Source organism: Equus asinus, chromosome 20 (assembly GCF_041296235.1).
Source record: "Equus asinus isolate D_3611 breed Donkey chromosome 20, EquAss-T2T_v2, whole genome shotgun sequence".
Classification (NCBI taxonomy): domain Eukaryota; kingdom Metazoa; phylum Chordata; class Mammalia; order Perissodactyla; family Equidae; genus Equus; species Equus asinus.
The window spans coordinates 94536120-94557505 of NC_091809.1; the positions used below are offsets into that span (position 1 = coordinate 94536120).

Sequence of the window (21386 nt, forward strand, 5' to 3'; positions counted from 1 at the left end):
GGAATCTGCATTTTAATTAAGGCTCTCAGGTGATTCTTCTGCAGTTGGCCCAAGGACCCCACTTTGGGAAATGATGCTCCAAAGTTTGATCTTATGACTCCAGCAGCAGTTACCACAGAGACAACCAGAAACTCAGGTTCAAACGGAATCAAAGGTTATGTGTGCATGTGAGGGAGGTTTTGTGTGTGTGTGTGTGTACAAAACATATATTGAGCACCAATCATTATATTAGATGCTTTCCATAAAAGCTTGTATGTACCTCACAAGCGCCCTATTAAATAGAACTATTATATTTTTCCTTCAAAAAGGAAACTACGACTGGAAGAGGTGAAATGACTTGCCTGATGTTCCACAGCTGGTCAGTGGTAGAGCTGAGAGGTGAACTTCGGTGGCTTGACCCTAAAGCCCCTTCTCTTGTACCGTACTGCCTCCCCCACAGCCGGGGTTTCCTAAACTGGGGTTCATGGGTAGTCTTCAGGGGTCTCTGAGCCAAATGAAATGGTATGCAAAATACTGTGCGATCTACGTTTTTCTTGGGTACAGGCCATAGCTTTCGCCAGACCCACAGAAGGGTCACCAAATAACTTTTAAAATCACTGCATTAAAGCAAGCATTTCACAAAACACATTACTTGTGGGTGTGTAAAATGGAACATGCTCTATAGAAGACAATTCAGCATTATTAAGATTACAAGGCTCATATTCTTTGACCCAATTTCACTTCTAGAAATTTATTCTACAAACACACTCTCACACTTGGGAAATGACAAATGAACAAGACGATTCTTTGCAGCTTTGTCTATAAAAGCAAAGGGATTAGAAACAACATAAATGTCCACCAATTGGGGGTCATAAAAGATGATAGTGTACAGCCACAACAGAGGATAAGGAAGCTCTTTGGGTACTGATATGAAAAACCTCCAAGATATATGGTTAAGTGGAAGAAGTAAGATAACAGAACAGTCCACACACACACACACACGATATACTTATAGGCACACATACTCACTCATGAGTACATGTGTTTGTACACAATCTCACTAAAACTAGCACAAGAAATGAAACATTAAGACTAGTTGCCCATGGGGAGGGGATCTAAGTGGCTGGTGCAAAGACTATCCATTGTATACCTTACTTATACTTTAAAAATTTTGAATCATATGAATAAATCATGTGTCTACATTCAAAACAATAATGAAACAAAAGCATTGCTGCAAACAGGAATTTAATCACTTCATCTTTCAGCACTCCTTCCCCCAAATGTCAAAGAGTATTGGCATGAGCCTAACTAAAGGTTATTGTTTTTTTTTCTTTTACTTTTTATTTGGGAATAATTACAGACACACAGGAAGTTGCAAAAATAGTACAAAGAGTCCACGTACACTTCATCCAGCTTCTGCCAATGGTGACATCCTCTATGGCCGTTGTACAGTATCAAAACCAGGAAGTCAGCATTGGTACGTTACTGTCAACTAGACAACAGATCTCACTCTAAAGGTTATTTTTAAAATATAGGCTTCTCACAGTTCACTTACTCATTTAGAAATGTTTATTGAGCATCTCTACTGTGCCAGACATAGAGTTGGATGACGGGAAGTGGTAGAGACACTGCAGACCCATGCCTGCCCTCATGGGGTGTAGACTAGTGAAGGCGACCCCCTTATGCAAGTGGGAATAGCGTCATGGAGGCCCAGGGTCCAGCAATGCACAAGGAGTGCTGACCATGGCTCTAAAAAAGGAACTGTGTCCCTTCTGTCCTGGTCATGGAGCTTCACAGCTTGCCTGAAAGCTGACTTTTAATCCTTAAAAGAGCATGAGCAATTACTTGGGCTATATTTATCCTTGTTCCTGGAGCCACACAGGGATTTGGCCTTGCTTTACCAAAATCTTCAGCTCATCACTCATTCCCATCAGAGACAATTGTGTGTCCTCCGTAAAAAAGCAGTGGGCCAGCAGAGGCACACTGGCACACAGCTCGGGGAGCATCCCCCTCCAGGCCATTTGACTCAAGGCCAGGGAAGAAGTTTAAAAGTCCCAGGCCAAAAGCAGATCCTAGGACCAAAGGAAGCCAAGCTGGAGAAGCATCATCTTACCAGGAACACTGCCAGCTCAGGGACTGACTGCTGGCTCGACCGCACTGGGAGTTTTGACTTCCCTGAGCCTTCCATACTCAGAGGCTCTGTGTGATGCCCGGCACTTAGTAGGTCCTGGATGAGTAAGTGAACAAACAAGTGGCCAACTCGCAGGAATTGCATCCCGGTAGCGACAACAGGTGTCATTTACATTACAGGTCTAGTACAGTCCTCACCAAATCCACGTAACGTAGGGCTTCTCATCCCCATGTCCTAGGTGAGGAATCTGAGACCTGGAGAGGTCAAGGAGCTTGCCAGTTTCTCATAATTTGTAAACCCAGATCTTTCTGACTATAGAGTTTCTGGGTGTCGGGGTCAAGCCAACAGTCTGAGAACATGAGGTGTCTCATCTCTCCCCCAGAATCCCATTAAAATGATAGCAGAGGACTCCTTAAGAAGGAATAAATTCTTAGCCACAAAGAGAATGGGAGGGGGCATGAGTCAACACATTTCTGGAAACTGGCAAGAAGATAGAGGAGTGGTGCCTAAGGAAGCCAGAAGGAGGAGGCCCAGCCTAGCCCTGGATGACCCATGGAGAAGGAGGCTCAGCTGCTCTGGTGCCCCAGAGAGGCTCTGGACTTGAAAAGCCAGATGTGAAAGGACAGAAATGAGACATAGAGTCAAACATAAAGGGGATGATTAAAAGTCTGTGGGCATGGGCCAGTCCCAGCAGCCTAGTGGTTAAGTTCACTCACTCTGCTCCGGCGGCCTGAGTTCAGTTCCTGGGCACAGACCTGCACCACTTGTCTGTCAGTGGCCATGCTGTGGTAGGGGCTCACATACAAAAAGAGGAAGATTGGCAGTAGATGTTAGCTCAGGGCAAATCTTCCTCAGCAAAAAAAAAAAAAAAAAAAAAAAGTCTGTGGACAGAAGGGGCTAGAAAGGAACTACCTCAAGTAACTTTTGTACATTTGGACTAAATGTCTTCACGCAAAAGGAAAAAAAGAACAAAAAACAAATACTGAGTAGATTTCTTTTTCATAGATATATGAGTTAGAAATTCTGAAAATACTTTCTGTACATTCTAGAATTGAGTAAATTCGTAAACATATTGTTAATAATGAGAATCAATCTTCTCACTGCCAAAGGAGGGAGTTACAAATATGGAAAGGAGGGAAAACAGAATAAACCAGGCAGTGCTGTGTTGGAATTGTAGGTATTGGAGTGAACTAGATAGGCAAGTAGATAGATAGAGAGATAGGTGGATGGGCATGTATATGGGCAAGCATGTGTGTATACATATATATATATATATATGTTTATATTTATATACAGAAGGCAGACATGTGTGTGCATAAACATACATCTATTTCCCGGCTCTAACCGCTGAGAGCGCCTGAAAATAACAATGCTTCAGGAGTGATGAGCACACTTTGCACTCAGTTTTGATTTATAAATACCCTTCTCCAATAAAAGGGTCTAGGGCTTCTTGGAGAAATGGCTAATTTTAGGGCTGGGAGAGCAAAAGTACCATATCTTATTGTGCCAAAAAGTAAGGAATTGCTTCAAGAATGATTGTGGCATGTCAAAAAGACACAGGACCACTTGAAGGGGCTCTCACTGCCTCAAATCTGAGACAATCTGAGGATTAAAGTAAGTAATGATAGTAAAAGATTATAACCCATGAATAAAATAAGAATCTATGAGCAGTCATGGGGGATCTGGGGAGAGACAGGATCCTGGCATCCTGCCTTTGCTTTAGGCCAGCCCTGGAGGGAACAACTGCTGGAAAATTTGTCACCCACTTTCTCCACTCTGCCTCAAGAGCATGGCTTCCCCATTTGTTTCAGGGACGTACACTGTGCACATACCTTGTGCCTGCACCTCTGCTAGGCAGTGAGTTTCCAGAGGTGAACAGAATGTGGCCCCTGCCCTCTGGGAGCTAATGGCATGTGACTCAAGAGAGTAAGTAACACCTGTGACATAAGATGTGCAGGTGGTTTGCAAACTGTCTGTCGGGATGTTTACGTGTGGTGTTATTAGTAAAGTTATTCTATAAGGAAGAACATAGTTAGTACTAGGGGAGGGCTGGGGTGGGGTCACTGAACTTGAACCAAGTGCTACAGTCATCCCAAGGAAGACAAAGTGGGGGCATTAAGGAAGGTTTTCTTTCTAGTGGAGTTGGCATTTGAGGCAGTCATGAATCCAAATACGTCAAGGTTTCAAGAGGTAGAGAGTGGGTTCAGGAGGTCGTTCCTGGAGGAAGAAGTGGTGCAGGGCTATGTGGGGCAGTGGGAAAGTGCCCAGGAATACGGTGACAGGAGTCTTGTCGTGGGGCTGGGCTGAGGAGGTCAGACTGTGAAGGAGCCTTGAACCCTAGGCTTAAGAATTGAGACTTAACTTCCACGTGGGCTGGGAGCCCCAGGAGGTTTCCAAGCAGGGACAGTGGACGAGGAGAGCTGGACTTTGGGGAGATTGTTCCAGCGCAGGGGACAAGTCAGGGAATTATTGCTAAACGTCCTGGAAAGAGAGTAGGCTTTGGAGCCAGACTCCGCAGAACTGTGGGGAAATTAATTAACTTCTCCAGTGTCAGTTTCTTCTTCAAAATGGGTAACACTGAGGACTGTCTTCAAAACAGTTAACTGTGATGGCCCAGGCACTGACCAGTTAGAGTGGATACCAGTGGCTGTCCTGCTGAAGTAGCTGGATCCCAGAGGCCCCCTGCAATACCAGATATCCGCCCTTCAGTTGCTACATCATGGGAAGGTCCAGGGAACCTTGGGGGAGACTCCAGGGTAACTAGGGTGACGTGAGGAGCAGTCAGGGGTCTCAGAGTAGCAGCAATTTACCAACTGACAGGGAAGTACCTCAATATTTTAACAGTGCGTGGCCATAGTGGGGCGGCTGGGCTCAATATTCGCCCGAGTGCTCCTGAAACACCCCATAAAGACGTGGCCCTCAAGAGAGAAGAAGATGTCAAGGATGACCAAGTTGAACAACTGGGCATATAGTGGAGTCATTTATGGAGACGGGGAAGACAGGAGCTGGGGGGACAGGATTAATAGATTCCAGGGTTCCGTTTTGGACATGTTATGCTTTAGATGACTATGAAACATCCCAGTGGAGAGGAACCGTGGACAGTTGAACATATGAAACTCTGCAGAGAAGTGATAACAGCAGAGACGAGAGTGGGCAGAAAGAGAGAGTCTCAATAAACTTGTGCGCTAACTGCATGTGGGGCACGGAAAGAAAAGATCAGGTGAGTCTGAAGTTTTGACCCCTTGACAGGTAGAGAGAACATGAATGTGATAGGGAAGCCAGGAGCAGGAGCACATTGGTTGAGGAAGATATGAGTTCAGGTTGAGATGCTGGTGGGATGCACAGATGGAAATGCCCCGATGAAGGTGCCCAGATGGAGATGCCCAGAAGATTGTTAGAAAAGCAGGATTGCAAGGATTGTTGCTTGAGAGAGGTCCAGACTGGTGGCATAGATTTTAGAAATATGGGTCTCTAGGCGGGCTTTAAGTCCCAGGTGAAGACTGTGAACAAGCTACTGGACCTTTGAGAGAGCCATGTCAATAGACCAATGAGATCAGAAGCCAATTTGCAGGGCTCAGTGACAGCGTTTGGCGAGGTCTTGAATGTGATGGTGATGAGGCTCAATTCTTCATTCACTCAGCAACCATGTGCTGACCTGAGTGTGTGGGGAAAGGGAGGGAGGATGTGGGTAAAGTGGGACTGTGGTACCAGGGTGACCTTGGAAGTCCCATGAGGGAGTGGGGGTGAGGGGAGGATGGCAGAGAAGGCAGTGCTGTGCTTTGGAGAAGTCTGAATGAGTTGGTTCCCTTCTCTGAGCTCCCCTGTGCCCTGTGCTCACACACATCCATCAGAGAAGGCTTTCCATAGCTCACAGACCTGCACACACGGGTAAATGGACAAGGCTTGTTCACGGCTGCCAGTGATCATTTGGGGATTCTGGTGGCCCCAGGCCCAACCAACACACGCAAAGACCTGAGGGGAATCAGTCTCTCAGCCTAACTGTGTCCCATTCCTAACCCCTTGGAATGCTGGGACACACCAAAGAGAAACTCAAGATTAGACATCTGTCACTTGGTGTTGGGACTTTTCTGCCTCCTCTACCTAGTCGTGAGGTCCTTAAAGACAGGGACCCAAGGCAATGCATCTCTATACTAGTAATAACACAATCACAACAGCGATGCAAGAGTATCTATTACATGCCAGGCACTGTGTTAAGTCCCTCATACAGATAATCTCATTCAATCCTCCCTAAAGCTCCATGAAGTAGGCATGCTATTATTATTAATGTCAATCCATTCTAAAGATGAGGGAACTGAGGCTTGAGGATGGTAGGTCAGTTGACCAGGGTTCCCAACTGTCAGAAAGAAAACTTGGATTTTCATTCAGTCAAACTCCTGAACCAGCACCCCAAACCATTACCCCATACCGCCTCCTTGTCCCATGGACTCAGCACCTAGCTTAACATCTGGTACACATTAGGTGCTCCAAAAATGTTGGCTGGATGAAACTGGGGAGAGTGAAAGAGCTAGTGATGGAGTGTGGAGAGACAGGGTCTAAGTCTTCGAGGGAATGTTTGAGCTGATTTGTGGATAGGGGAGGCCAGTCGGTAGGAGGAGAAGGCTAGGGAATACCAGTCTGCTGAGCACCACATCCCCGCTGAGAATGATCGGAGGCCCAGGCGCAGCCAGTTGGAGGGCTCAATGAATAAGCCAGTGGACACCTGCCCGCTGGGCTCTGCTCAGTCCCAAGAACAGGCCAGGGCAGGCAGGGCGTGAAATGAGGTCTGGGCTCTGCCCCGAAGGGAACCACTGCCTGGCCTGTCCGTGGGAGGAAGAAGCAAGGCTGGGAGGGCTGGAAGAGCTACAGAAGCTCACGGGGAAGAGAGGCCTCTGGGGCCTGGGTTGGTCAGGAAGGGCTTCATGTGAGAGAGAAACCAGCTAGGCCTTGAGTGCTGAGCACAACAAGGAAAGTCAAGGGAGGAAGAAGGAATTCCAGGCTGGGCCGACAGGTGAGCAGAACATAATGGCCAGGATGGATGGGGAAAGCGTAGAACTCTGTAAGTTGCAAAGAACAGAAACCCACTCTGGCCGGCTCAAGGGTCAAGGGAGCTTATGCCAATGATAACTGAACCTCCAAGGAACCCAGGACAGGAAAAGAGGTACACTCAGACCTCCAGGGGGCAGAGAGCCAGCAGGACCTGAAGCCCCTACTCTGTCTCTCTGTCCTAATATCTGTGTCCCTCTGCCTCCCACTGACACGTAATGCTCTCTTTCTTTCCCTCCTTGCCTCTCTCCCTCTTTCCTTCTCTCTCCTTCTCTCTGCACATCTGCTTCCTCCTCCTCCTCTCTCTACTCCTGCTTTTTCTGGACACTCACCTTGCTGTGACTCACATGGCCTCTCAGCTCCAGCCCTCTCCTCCCCCTAACCACCTGACAACTGTCTTGTTTCAGATTCTCAAAAGCATCTGACCGGCCTACCTCATCTGTTTGAGCCAGGTCTCCTAGGTCATTAGCTACCTTTGGGGCAGAGATCTCTCTCTGATCTAATGTTATAGCTAGGGCCATGTGATAAATACAGTGGCCCTTTTCAGAGGCCAGCAACCTCAGATGCTGGTGTCATCCAACCAGCAGTCTCTAGTCAGAGGACTCTGATTTCCTATGGCCAGGCTGCTGGACCCCTTTGAGTTCAACCTACAATTTTGTCTCTTGTGACAGCTGTGCCATTACTTGGCTCATAGAAAATCCATGGTCCTCTGAGACTCCCAGATCTTCATCACAAGAATTGAGCTGCCCCTCCCTTATCCTCCTCTAAACTATCCTCAGGAACTCTGTAGTCCCAGCCTATTCTTCAGACACAGGATTTCTGTGCCGGTGCCATGACACAACAGATTGTTTATCTCACCAAAGGAAGAGTCTAACCTTTCTCAGATTCCCCCTTCTGGCTTCACATAGTTTTTCTTTTGGATGAAAAACGGAAAGAGATGCAAAGCAGAAAAGGATTTTTGAAGTTTGCAAGTTGACATTCCACCATTAAATTAATGCTAACAAAAGCTTGATTTCACTAATCCTGAGAGGAACTTGATCTCCAGATGCACTAGGCTTGCTGGTTCGATGCCTGTACCACGAAGCCTCTTCTACAGCCCAGATTTGGGTGTTTTTCCTTTTTAAAAGACTTTGAAGTTGCAAAGAGCATGTGTCACTTTTTCAAAGCAAACCCAAAAGAAGTTTTGTAAGCAGCTTTGTCCAAGTGAAGGCTAACTGAGTTAAATAGAGCAGTCCCTTTCATTCGGATAAAAGAAGAAAGTGGAGGGCGGGCGGGATGCATTTGTGCCTCCACACTTCCCCGATGGGTAACACTGGGCTGCTCCAGGGCTTAGTTCTCAGACCTAGATTCTTTTCTATCTGCACTCAGTCTCAAGAGCATCTTCTCCGAGTTCATGATTTTAAACACCATCTGTACTCTGAAGACTCTCAAGTGTTTATGTCCAGTCTGGACCTCTCCCCCAAACTCCAAAGTCATATATCCAACCGCCTACTCAATACCGTCCCATAGACACCTCCAACTTCACCCGTCCAACCACCAGTGCCTGCTCGTCCCTCAGTCTTCTCCATCTCAGGAAATGGCACGCCCATCCTTCAAGCTGCTCAAGCACAAAACATGAGTCATTCATGATTCCCGTCTTGCTCCCTACACACCCTACAGAGAAAACATCAGAAAATCTTATTGGCTCTGTCTTCAAAATATGTCCAGAATCTGACCGTTTCTTAGTCTATTATCAACACTACCCTGGTCCAGGCTACCATAATTCCTTGCCATGTCATCAATGCAACTGCCTCCTCTTTGCTCTCCTGCACCGACAAAACAAGCAGAGTGATTCTTTTCAATTATGAGTTAGGCCACGTCTTACAAGACTTACTTTGTACTAGATACCATACATGGCATGTTTTATATACATCACTATTCTCAAAACACATTCTCAAAAAATATTCGGTCTGCATTTCCCATTTAGGAGAATGAAGCTTAGAGAAATGAAATACTTTATGCAAGATCACACAGCTGCTCTATAAAAGAACTGGATCGGAACACCCCAAGACCCATGCTCTTTTAATCCAGTTGTAGAAGAAGAATTTAATTTTTCCCCCCAGGAAATCCCTTTCTCAAAGTTACCTGATCAAATCAACGCAATCTAAAGTCAAGTTCATAAAAAGAGATCTTAACAAGATCGAGTGAGTAAGGATGGAAGAAAAACAGGAAGAATACCTCTGCAGGTCAGTCTTCCTGACAGCAGCTTATCTTCCCAATTTATTCTATTCAATGAATAATCCATCCAACTTTTCGTTTGATACGTCAGAAAGAGGTTTTTCAGCCAGGTGTTCTAGGGCCGTGTGAAGACAATACCAACCAGGGCCCTATTTTCTCTCCTTTCCCTCCTCGGGATGCTGGCCCTGTACTGTCATTTATTTACTCTTCACATCATTCTGGGTGCAACGTCCCACAGCCTCAGGAGCTCTTTTATTTCAACAATGAGAAAATTGCACAAACAAATATCTGAGCACATCCTCCAAACATGGAGAAATGTCTGTGCTTCAGAATTCACAAATGCCCCATCCAATCCATTTGTTTTTGTAACCTTGAACTTTCACATTTAAAATAAACCATGTATTAGACATAAGAATTCACTCTGGATCTGAGCCTTCCTTTGTGATCTTCCTTCCTTCATCTGGATTAAAAGCAAAAGACATATTCTTAAAGCATCTAAGCCTGTTTTGAATTCTCCAAAATCAATTTTTGAGGGGTGCTGGGGACCTCCCTAATCATTCCTGGGTGGGAACAATGCCTATTACTTATTTTTTTTCTGAATGTTGAAAGCATTCGGGGAATGGAAAACTGCAAGGCAGGACCCTAGGGGAGGGGCACATGGTGATGGGTTCCCCAAGAGCAGCAAGGGTCTGAGCAGAGAGGGTAACCCCTTGAAGGTGCACAGCATTTGGCAGTCACTTTGGCTCTGCATGTAAGCTTCATCCTGTGGCCCATGGGAACCTATTTGTGCTTTCAATGTGGTTGTAGGGGTTGGGGTGGCGGTTCTGGTGAGCTAAAAATGTGGTGCGAACCAGAAAGGCTCTGAGAAAGGATAGTGTCTGCTATTAAGTGAGACACAGCTCAAACTACAAGAAGTAAAGTTCACCAAAGCAAAGAACCAGACTTGATACTAGCTTGTGACCAAGCTCCAAAAACTCCAGAGAGCACAGAGAAAACCAGGATAGGATCTCAGGGACTAGAGCCAAAGGGCCTTAGCAGGAAGAGAGAGAGTGGGGATCTGTAGGGTCAGCGGAGGAGAGCAGGAAAGGAAGGGTTTTACTCTTCCATAAGTCTGAAGACCCCCCACAGGCCTTAAGGAATATGGTGCACACTGTGAGAACGGCCTTTGGCCAGAGCAGCAACTTGAAGCCACAGCTTAATATGCACAGCTTAATATTCATTTATTCATTCACTCAATAAACATGTATCTTTCCTACTTCCCCCTAATTAGTATCCTTGTCTCTACTCTTGCTTCTGTCCAACCCAATTTCCCTATACTAGCCAGAGAGACACTTCTAAAATGCTATTCTGTTGCTTATACCTTCCGGCAGACCAGATACTGGCGACTGAAACAACTCCCCCTTTGCATCAAGAGCTCCTCTCCCTGAGCCCCGCTGAGCGCGCCCTGCTCGTTCCTCCTCACAAGATCGGCTGCTGACCTGGGACCCCTCACGTGTCTTCCCTAGTTGGGTTAGAATGAAACCCCATCACAAAAGCCTGAACGATATCTCCTTTCATTTTGTATTAGAATAATTCTTTTAACTCTTGGACCTCAATCTTATTTTTTGCGTTTTTCAGAAGAGGAAAAAGGGCAGTGGGGTAGAATGAATGATGTTGCCTCACTGTGGTCCCCATTTACCACTTCACTCTGCCCCCAGACCCTCTCATTGAGGCCTCCATATGACATCGACATTAACAGAGGGACTGCTAATGTAGACTTCAAAAAAACCCGCAATCTCTGCTATGAGTAGGAGTGATAGTAGCAAACCACACTGGAGTAAATTGCACTTACTACGGGAAAAAATCAACTGAGTGACCTCCCCTAACAAATGTAAGGCACATAGGCATTTATACACAGGAAAGAGATGTAACAGAACTCTTGTAGCCTGACAAAGACTACCTCTCCCAACGTGTGTGATACACAAAATTGTCCACTGGGGTAAATCTGCATAGGAGGCGAGGACATTGAGGCCCTGCCCCTTTCCTTTTGCAGGAACATTATTAGAACCTCACTGATGTATTGGGAGCCCCAGCTGGGATCTTTGGGCAGGAAGGGACACCGAGGGCCCCAGAGAGGAACATACCATGAGGGTCTGAGCTGATCGCCCTGCTCGTGATAAGAGCCCAGGTGTTTACGGAGGAGGGGTGATCTCAGTGGAGCATGTAGCTGAGGCCGGAGGTCCCTCTCAACTAAGCCACGCTGGCATGGTGGTTCACTTGGGGTGTAAAGCCTGAGTTGACTTTGTGAACTAAAAGAGCTGTAACTTTAGAACCTAAATGGTAGGCACTCCTGTGACCCAAGGGAGTAAATCAGTCAGCTAGAGAAGGTTATGCTACGGTAACAGACAACTCCGGAATCCCAGTGGCTTACAACAGTAAAGGTTTATGTCTCAGTCATGTTACATGTGGCTATGGTTTGGCTGTAGCCCTGCTCCATGAACTCTTCCCTTCAAACAGAAGGAGCAACACCTACGTACGACATTGCTGTTTTTCTAGCAGAGGAAATGGACAGATAGTGATGGCTCTTAAAGCTTCTGATTGGAAGTAGCACACGTTACTTCTATGTCATTGGCTAAAGCAAATCATAGGGCCAAGATGGACGGCAATGGAGTGAGAAATACAATTTTTCCCCACAGAGGGCCCAGGAGGGACAATCTACCACAGAGAGTTCTAGACCAATGAGGGCATTATCATGGCAATGAGTCACAACTACAAGAAACCTGTTTTCGACTATGACACTATATGTTGGCAACAAACAGTGGCAGCAACATTATCACTGGACCAGCGGAACTCTAGAATTCTCTCTCTGCCTGGCACTTGGCTGTAGGACTGTCCCTTTGGACTGAGTAAGTCGCTGAGTTTATTAGAAAAATCAAAGGAGGAGATACCTCAAGTGGAATATACTGGACTTCCTGCTAAAAGACAGACATATGGGTGCTTGAAAATTTTAAGGGGGATGACTATAGTTTCACTTCAAGTTGGGGATGCAGTTCATAGTAATTAGATACGAAATCAAGAAGGTGGCCTATGGTCCTACAGTAAGCCACCAATCAATGGTAACCATACTATTAAGCACTTCATGTGTATTACTTTAATCCACACAAGAATTTTTAAGCAGTATTATTACCTCTATTTTACAGAAATGAAGACTTAGGATGGTGGAGTATCCTTCCCAAGGATACACAGCTAGCAGGTAGCAGAGTCCTGATTCAAACCCAAACCCACCTAACTCAGAATTTTCTCTCTAAACCACAACATTCACTTGTCTCCTTCTGACGCCCTTCCTCTGACACTCGCCTCTCCAGTCTCGCTTCCTCTTCTAGTTTGATTCCATTTCCTTCTTCATGTTGTTGCCTGCTTTCCCCTTAGACACTCCCTCTGCTACTGCAGGCTGGGAGCCTCTCCAAAGAAAGATTGCCACACTCCATCTCCACATCCTGCAAATCGAAAGGTAAACCCACCAGGTTGGGCTTCAGAGGTCGAGCTTGCTCTGGAGTGCCCTGGATTCCACTCTCTCCCCTCACCTGCCAAGAATGCCCATCTTCCCTGCCTCCAGTCCATCTCTGGCTGCAACTCCACACTCCCTCCAATCCTGCACTGGGAGCTTCCAGCTCTGCTAGAAAAGGGGCACGAGGAAGCAGAGCCCCAGAAGCAGGCCTGGCAGCGAGTGCACAGCACAAGGCTAACTTGTCCTCATTCACAAAAAGAGGCCCCCGTTTCTAGAAGAAGCAAACTATTCAGTGAAGAACAACTCAGGAATTTTAAAACACTGAAAATACTCCAAGCGACAGTCCTTCCGTTGCAGGCCCAGACTGTTCAAGGCCTTAAGCAGCCCACACTCGGCATTTGGAGAGTCAGCAATTACCGTTTCATCTGAACAAATGGCATCCTGAAGCTGAGCCTTGGAAGGGTGACCATGTGCTCTGAATCCAAAACTAGGAAGACAGTCTGGCAGGAGAGATTGCTTTCCCAGTTTGCAAATGTACTTAAAGGAAAAGTACGACCTAAAATTCGTATTATATTTGGTTTTGCATTCAACAAAATTCCTTGTATAAACAAAAATGGACTTTCATGAAACTGGAATTGTGCCCCACCGCACAATTAACCTGTCGAGGCAGGCTTACACCTGGATGCTTTCTCCTGGAGGAGCGCATCTCAACATGTGCTCACCTACTGCGCACGCTTTAAATAGACAGTGCTGGTTTCTACTCCAGATAGGGGGTGGCAGAATGTGGAATTTTGTCATTTCAAACAAGCTTTCCAAGAAATTCCCACTGAAATTTGAGAACCACTGCCCTAACTAGTGAAAGGCAGAAAAGAAAAATGAGTTCATGTGAAATGGAAGTTTTAGAATCCCCCAAATGCCTATAACTTCTCTTTAAAAATAGACGGGGCCAGCCCTGTGGTGTAGTGGTTGGGTTGGGCGCGCTCTGCTTCAGCGGCCCAGGTTCACAGGTTTGGATCCCAGGTGGCGACCTACACCACTTGTCAGCCATGCCGTGCGGTGACCCACGTACTAAATAGAGGAAGATTGGCACGGACGTTAGCTCAGGGTGCATCTTCCTCAGCAAGAAAAAATAATAGTCCAGTGAATGACTTGCAAAAGATTGCTAGTATGTTATAAATAGGGAAACAAAGGTGAGAACACTAATTCATCAAAACAGAAGAAAAATTTATTGAAGGAAGGAGAGGGTGTATCCTTGGTGCAGAAGTGGGTGGAGAGCTTTAAGGCAGAGGTGTTCAGTTTTGCTAGGTGCCCTCTCTGGCGGGCCGCTGTAGGAACAGACTGAGGCTTGGGGCAAAGCCACCAACCAACCATGCTACTGGCCTGGAGGCAGAGCCACAGCAGCACCCCAGTTTTGTTCAGGTGTCCGTCCTCATCCACAAAGCCTCACACTTCAGTGGCCGCTCACCATACCCCATCATCAGGGCATGGCTCCTCCTTCATTTAAGCCAGTCACAGAGCCCCTTCCCCTTTCCAGCTGTGGGTTTAGGCACGTGACCAAACCTGGCCAATGAAATGGGAAGGCAACTGCTGAGGGGCTTCTGGGAAAGGTCTCTCCCCCACAAAGGAGGAGCTATGAGAAGAGACCATCCCTTCTCGCTCTGCATGTTGTAGGGTGCTCCCTGGAACTGCGGCAGCCATCTTTTTACCAGTCTGAGGCTGAGCCTGGAATAGAACCGAGACAGAGATGGGGCCCTGGAGCCTGGAGTCAACCTGTCTCTGGGCTTCTAATTTTGTGAGATAATAATTATTGTTGGAATTGGGTTCCTATTAAATTGCACTAAAAGCATACTAATTGCTAGAGGGAACTTCTTAAACCCCCAACACTGTGTGTGATAAAAGTGAAATCAGACAAAGAAATGTTTATTTTTGTAAGAGCTGGCACCAGAATTCCTTCTAGAGAGAAAAGTGCTTTGTTGGGAAAAATACCTTGAGAATTCTTGGTCTAGAAAGTGGAGCTCTGAAGATCTGCGTGTTAGCTGGAAAAGAGGTGTCAGACAGGGGACCACTCTACCCAGTAAAGGAGGAAGGGACTTCTGGACACTCTGGAGGAAGACATGGCAGAAATAGGAAGGAGACGTCAACAAGAAGGCTCTGAGTGTGTGACATGACCCCTCTCTCTCTGCTCGGTTCACGAATACCCACCGTGAGTGTACCTCTTGTGGATACAGTGAAGGGCTGAATTGTGCACTCAGGTTGACATGGGGCATTTGAATCAGGTGGCTTACACAGTTGCAAGAGCCCAGAAGACTCGCAGTAGACTTGGGGAGTGCTTTGAACTTCCCTGGACTTTGCAATTTGGGTTTGGGAGCAATCTTTTCTAGAGTAATACTGAGGAGGCTCCAGCTGACTACTGGATTACAGGGCCAGCTTGTCACCCTGTATCAGGAGAAGGCCAAAGGCTTAATCAACACCTATTTATATTATAGTTCATCAGTAGAGGTGCAAAAATCCCAGATAGTCTGAAGAAAAAAAAAAAAGTAAAACCCTATCCAATCTCCAGATGAAGGATGAAGTATCTCTGAGAGGTGGAGTAGCTGGAGCTACTAAATAGATCTAGGGTCATTCCTGCAAAACCAGCAACGAATAATCTAGTAAGTGTGAGAGAGTGTGGGCCTAGCTGCCACTGGCTCTGGGAGGAGAGGTTGGCTGTTGTCCTCTTGCTCTGGCCTGGCCAGTTGGAAGTGTGCCATCTTCCTGGACCTTGCATCTGGGATGTAACAATGGGTCCGCTGAGGTTGTCCAAACCTGCCCACCACTCCCACTTCTGCTGTTTCATGGGAAGAGTAATGGAACTGTTAGGAGAGACCCACGAAGCATCTCTAGGGAGGACAGAAGACCCCAAAGGGCACAGGACCAGCTGGTACATCCACATCTTTCTTACAGCTGAAGCCTGGCTCTTGGCAAACATAGGAGGCTTTAGGGAAGAAGCTCTGGCTATAGGAATCAGACTGGAGGATGGACCTCCCAATTCTTGGACTCTAGCACTTGAACAAGGGCTAGCCTGGACACTTGTTGATCTGACCAAGAGGCCTGAGTGTGGAGCAGAGTGGAGGAAATGCCCAGTCAAAATCATGCAACTAGGCAAGACCCATAACAGAACTCCTGGTCCAGGCCACCTGCCTGGAATTCCAGCTGTTTGGACTTGGGCATCCCTGTCCTCATGCTCACCGCTTCAGATGCAACACCAATTTACTTCAGACCCATGCTGATGAGACACGTGAAACAATTGCTGTTTACTCCTTCATCACCATGCATGCCAGTCAGAATCCTCTGTGTGCACCTGCCATTGGGTCACTTCCTCCAGCACCTGCCTGGCTGGGATGGGGGTGGGGGGCAATCCTGGTCCCCAGCCCCTCCTGCTCATCCTGCTCTAAGTAACCATTCATCCACTCTGACTCCTGACCTGTGAAACCCACCCAGCCATCTGAGGTCACCCCTGGTCTCTCTCCTGGCCTATTGCAGCAGCCTCCAGCTTGCCCTCCTGGCCTCCAACCTCCACCACATGAGTCCACTGCTCAGAAAGCCAGCTGCTCAGTCTTCTCAAGGCCCACTTGGATCAGGTTGTCCACTTGGTCCAAATCTCTTCACTGTCATCCTCGTTGCTTACAGAATAAAAGCCAAATCCCTCAGTGGGACATCCAGGAGCCTACCCAATCTGAGCACAACTTTCCTTTCTAATTTCATTTCCCATTCTATTCCCACGTGAACCCCCCACCCCGTGCTCAAGCCACACTCAAATACCTATTCTCCTATAATGCTCTACCTGTTCCGATCTTCCTATCTTTTCTTAGTCTGTTTTTTCCACTCTAAAGCCCTCCTCCCTCTCTGTACTCACTGAAATCCTATCCATTCTTCACGACTCAAGACAAATATCACCTCCTGCATGAAGCCTTCCTGGTAGCCCTAGTTGGAAGTAACCTCTCATTTCTCTCTGCTTCTTAGTACCTGTCATCATCTAAATAACCATCCTTATCACTCTCTGCCTCTACTTCAGTGGATTGTTTTCCTTGTCTTTTTAAACCCTCACTTGAACTTAAACTCCTTGAGGGCAACACCATGTATTAAATTGCTAGCACGGTGTGGATATTCAATAAATATTTGCTGAATCTGAGCTGAGCTATGAGATGAAATTAGAAAAGAAATTTTGAGGTAGTTAATAGAAGATAAAAAGAATAGAGAGCCTGGCCCTGCATCCTCCACAAAGCCAGCAGACTCTCAAGGATGAGAGTGAAGAGAAAGCCACTGTGTCCCCAGGTTGGCCACACCTCAAGGGCTCACTACTGGTCCCCAGTTGTCTTCAGCCATGCAAGTCCTGCCACAGTGTACAAGACAGAGCCTTGGCCTGATGAGAAGCAGACATGACAACTGTCCAAACGACAGGTCACCCAGCTGCTGAGATGTTAATGCCAGAAGTGGGTGTCCCAGACACTCAGGCTCCCACTCTCATGCCTCTCTCTCAGGGCACAGCCTTCCCAGATATGGCTCCCCTTGGAAGTGGGGGCAGGGAGACCAGCCACAACATTGGGCTCCAGAGAACAGCACCAAGATGGATTCAGGTGTGCAGAAGTTATGGAGGTCACAAAAGGTCTTCTGTTCTGCTCTGTACACACCCTGATGTTCCTTTAGTTTTCAGCTTCCTCATTTCCTTTAGAGTGGCGTAAAGAAGGCCCTGTTGTCAGCTTCTGGGCAGGGCTTGTACTCCTGCCTCCACAGGAACCCAGCTTTCCTACAGAACGGGAGGGTGGTGGGCTGCCATCCCCTCCACTTCTCAGAGAATGGCTTCTCAGGGATGTTGGAATTTGCTGTGAGGCATGAAGCTTCTCCACACGACTTGGGTTGGAAGCGGGATGAGAAGGAGGTGAACAGAGTCAGGATCTGGCCTTGGCCCTAGATCCTATGGATCCAAAATGGACCCCAGGCTCAGGTGTAACCTGTCTGACGCTTGGGAGCCCACCACCACCATCATCATCTCACCACCACTGCCACCACTGTTTAAAGAAAAGGGGAGAAAAAAGACCTTTTGAGCGTTAGCTCCTACACATGAACTTGGAGGCTTGTGGGATCACCCAAAGACCTGCCACTACCAATGTGTGACTGATACACCAGGTATCTCAAGGAAAAGGGAGCTCATCATGTGAGGTTGAATGGTTACCGTTTAATTCCACTAAAATCCCACCAATACTCAGGACTTTATAAGAACTCCTGATAAATAATGATAGCTTACTATTATGGGTTGAATTGTGTCACCCCAAAACTCATATGTTGAAGTCCTAACCCCCAGAACCTCAGAATGTGACCATATTTAGAAATAGAGTCATTGCAGCTGTAATTGGTTAAGATGAGATCACTAGGGTAGGCCCTAATCCAACGACTGGTGTCCTTATAAAAAAAGGGAAATTCGGACACAGACACACACACACACACACACACACCGGGAGAACACCGTGTGAACAGATACAGAGAGAAGACAGCTATCTACAAGCCAAGGAGAGAGGCCTGGAACACATCCTTTCCTTACAGCCCTCAGACAGAGTCAACACCACAGACATCTTGAATTTGGATTTCTAGCCTCCAGAACTGTAGACAAGAAAGTTCCATTGTTTAAGCTACTCAGTTTGTGGTACTCTGTTTCAGCAGCCCGAACAAACTAATACACTCACCATTAAAAAATCCTCACTGTAAATCATGATTGCTTATTTCAGTTAATCCTACAGCAACCCAATAAGTTAGGTACTCTTATTTATCTGCATTTTCCAAATGAGGACTCTAAGGCACTGAAAGGTTAGAAAACTTGCCCAAGGTATTAAATTGCTGGGCCAAGATTTGAGCCCTGTTGCCTCACTCTGAAATCCCCGTTCTTTTCTACACACCCATCACTGCCTGAGTGTCCTTAGGAACAATGCTATCATGTGTCTGGGGCTCACATGAGCTACCTCTGGTAGTTGTGCTCCCCGTGTGGACGTGCTCAATTCACTGTTGTCTACGCAAATGGGCTTCATGCCGTGCAACTCAGGATAGACAATGCTTGGCAGCTCCCAGATGGCCACACAGGAGCCAGGTGTCTGACAGGCCAGAAAGGGCTGGCAGTTGAAGCCCAGTTGGTAAAAGGAGGCCAAAGGGTGAGGCCAGTATTCATGGGCCTCATAGGCTCAATGACGGTTCTGCAGAGTTAGTGGCACTGGGCACTAAGAGGAGCCCATGAGAATCCAGGGTAGACAGGAAACAGGTGGGCACTTACGTGGAATTGAGCCCAGAGAGGAATAAGGGCAAGACATGGGGCAGAAATGCAGAATCTGGACCCACAGAGACCAAGGAAGCTACAATTCAAAGTCAGAGAGACCTCAGGGCTGGCCAGAAGGTGGGCTGGGGAGAGGCCATAGGAGCCCCTCAGGGAAGATGCTGCCTGAGGTCAGTAGTAGCTGGTCTCTGAAACTGATTCCCTTGACTCTGACTTCACTGGGGACAAGGCAGAGGAGAGAAGAGGCTTCTTGTCTAACTGCTGGAGAAGTAACTACCCTCGTGCAAATGAAGCAAATGGGAAAAATCCTGTGCAAGGAAGTTCACCCAGCTGCAGGCTTAGAGTCACCTTGGGCTTTCATTTGGGGTTTCTCTGCCCCTATTATGCCTGGTTCAAGTCCAGGGGTCATGAAAGGGCTTTAGCAGCTCTGGGAGGAAGAAGCCTTCCTCATTTCTCTTCTGATTCCAGGCCAGCTTCCTACCAATGGGCCCAGCAGATATGCCTCAGCCACTTCCTTAGTGTTTCCCAGCCCCTATCAGCCAGGCACCATTGCTTCCCCAAGTGTCTGGGGTCTCAGATATGGGCTTACATGCTCGGTGGATGGGACCAAGGCTAGCCTTGAGGAAGCTGACGGCAGGGGACCTGCTTCCGCTCTGAGCTCTGACACCCATCTTTCCACCATTCCAGGATTTTCTCAAGTGTGCACACCTACCTTTGGTGGGACATGGATAAACATTTTAAACATCATTATTTGTATATTCTAATGCATATTTTGAAAAATAAATTTTCTAGAAAAGGCAAAAGTTTAGAATCTCATTTTAGATTGAGCCTATAGAAGGGAGGGCAGAGGTGTTCCATTCAATCCAATTCAATCCAATGGTAGTGGCTTCCTGGAGCACTGTGCTGAGGATTCTGAAGAAGCATCCGGGCTTAGCAAGAAAATATTCCATGATCAATCAGTGGACAAAAGTGTGGACATGGGGAGTGGGGCATAGGTGCCACACATTTGCTGCTTCTGGCCTGTGGCTTCCATAGTGTTCGTGGCCACCCTCTGGACAAATACCCTGACCCTTGTCAGCTTGTCAGCTTGTCAGCACCGTGGGGCTGGGAGCTGAGGTGGATACCCGAGCCATCTCGGCCTCCTTGGCATCAGAACATAGCACATGGACTGGCACATGCAGGCATCCATAGTTATGTGTTGATCTGTCAGACTTTGTGAAGATCATCTCAGCTGTCAGATTCTAGAGTGCACGTCCTAAGCTGGGGTTCCTTTCAATCTCCCCACGCGGGGAAACGCCATAGGAGCAACTTGATTCTTACAGCACTTTGGGATAACAATTTAACAAACAATGTCACAAGAACCATAGAGAAATTCTTACTCTTCGACCCAGTAATAGCATCCTTGAGACATTATTCCAAGGAAACACTCAAGAGAGGGGAATACATTCATTCATGAATTTAGTAAACTTGCTAAAGATGTGAGGGTTGAGCAGGCGGGGGTCACTCTGCAGGGCATTCGTATTCTGTCTCGTCAGCAGCCACTTATTTCCCCCGTTCTTCCTCTCCTTGTTTCACTTCTCTGCTCCAGATGGCCTCAGAGGCTCCAAATGCCTCCCCCTCTGTTATAAAGAGTAATTCAACTCCATAACTCCTGCCCCAGCGCTCCCCACCCCACCGCCCGATGCGCCATTCAAAACTCTCACTCCCCACTCCACGAAAGGCAGTGAAAAGTGGTGATTCTTAGCAAAGTTTTCTTCCTTCCTCTCACATATGCTATGGAATATTAGACAGCTACTAGAAAAAAAAAGGGGTTAGATCTGTACAAGCTGACATGAAAAAAGATGTTGATGATTTATCATCAAATGAAAAAGCAAATTGCAGAGCAATATATAAAGTGTGATCCTTACCTATCCACGCGGTCCGGCAGGCTGCACGCCAAGCAGTCGTTTCCTGTGCAGAGGAAATGAGATTGGGGGACAGGCCACTTTTTTGCTCCGTATAACTGAGTTGTTGGAGCTTTGTTTATTTTACAATGAAAATGTATTAATTGTGTAAGTCAGAAAAAAAAAGAAGATGTAGGATTCCAGCAAGGGGAAAGCAGGCCAAGGATTGCCAAGGCTCTGGTTTCTTGGAGAAGCAAATATTTACCCTCAGCTGGTTTGCTTGAGGCCAGCTGCTCATCATCCCCAACTGCCTCAAGAAGCGGGAAAAGGGTGGGCCCTGCTGTTGGA

The 21386-nt window shown here is 47.0% G+C and overlaps 1 protein-coding gene across 1 annotated transcript in view; it reads right to left on the reverse strand.

The window, feature by feature from the left end:
• IRAG1 (inositol 1,4,5-triphosphate receptor associated 1) overlaps nucleotides 1–21083 on the reverse strand; it is a 142218-nt gene extending 121135 nt beyond the window's left edge. The window contains exon 1 of the mRNA XM_070491091.1: nucleotides 21063–21083. The gene's annotated coding sequence lies outside the window, so the exon portion shown is untranslated. The remainder of the gene's footprint in view (nucleotides 1–21062) is intronic.
• Between the last annotated feature and the right edge of the window lie 303 nt (nucleotides 21084–21386).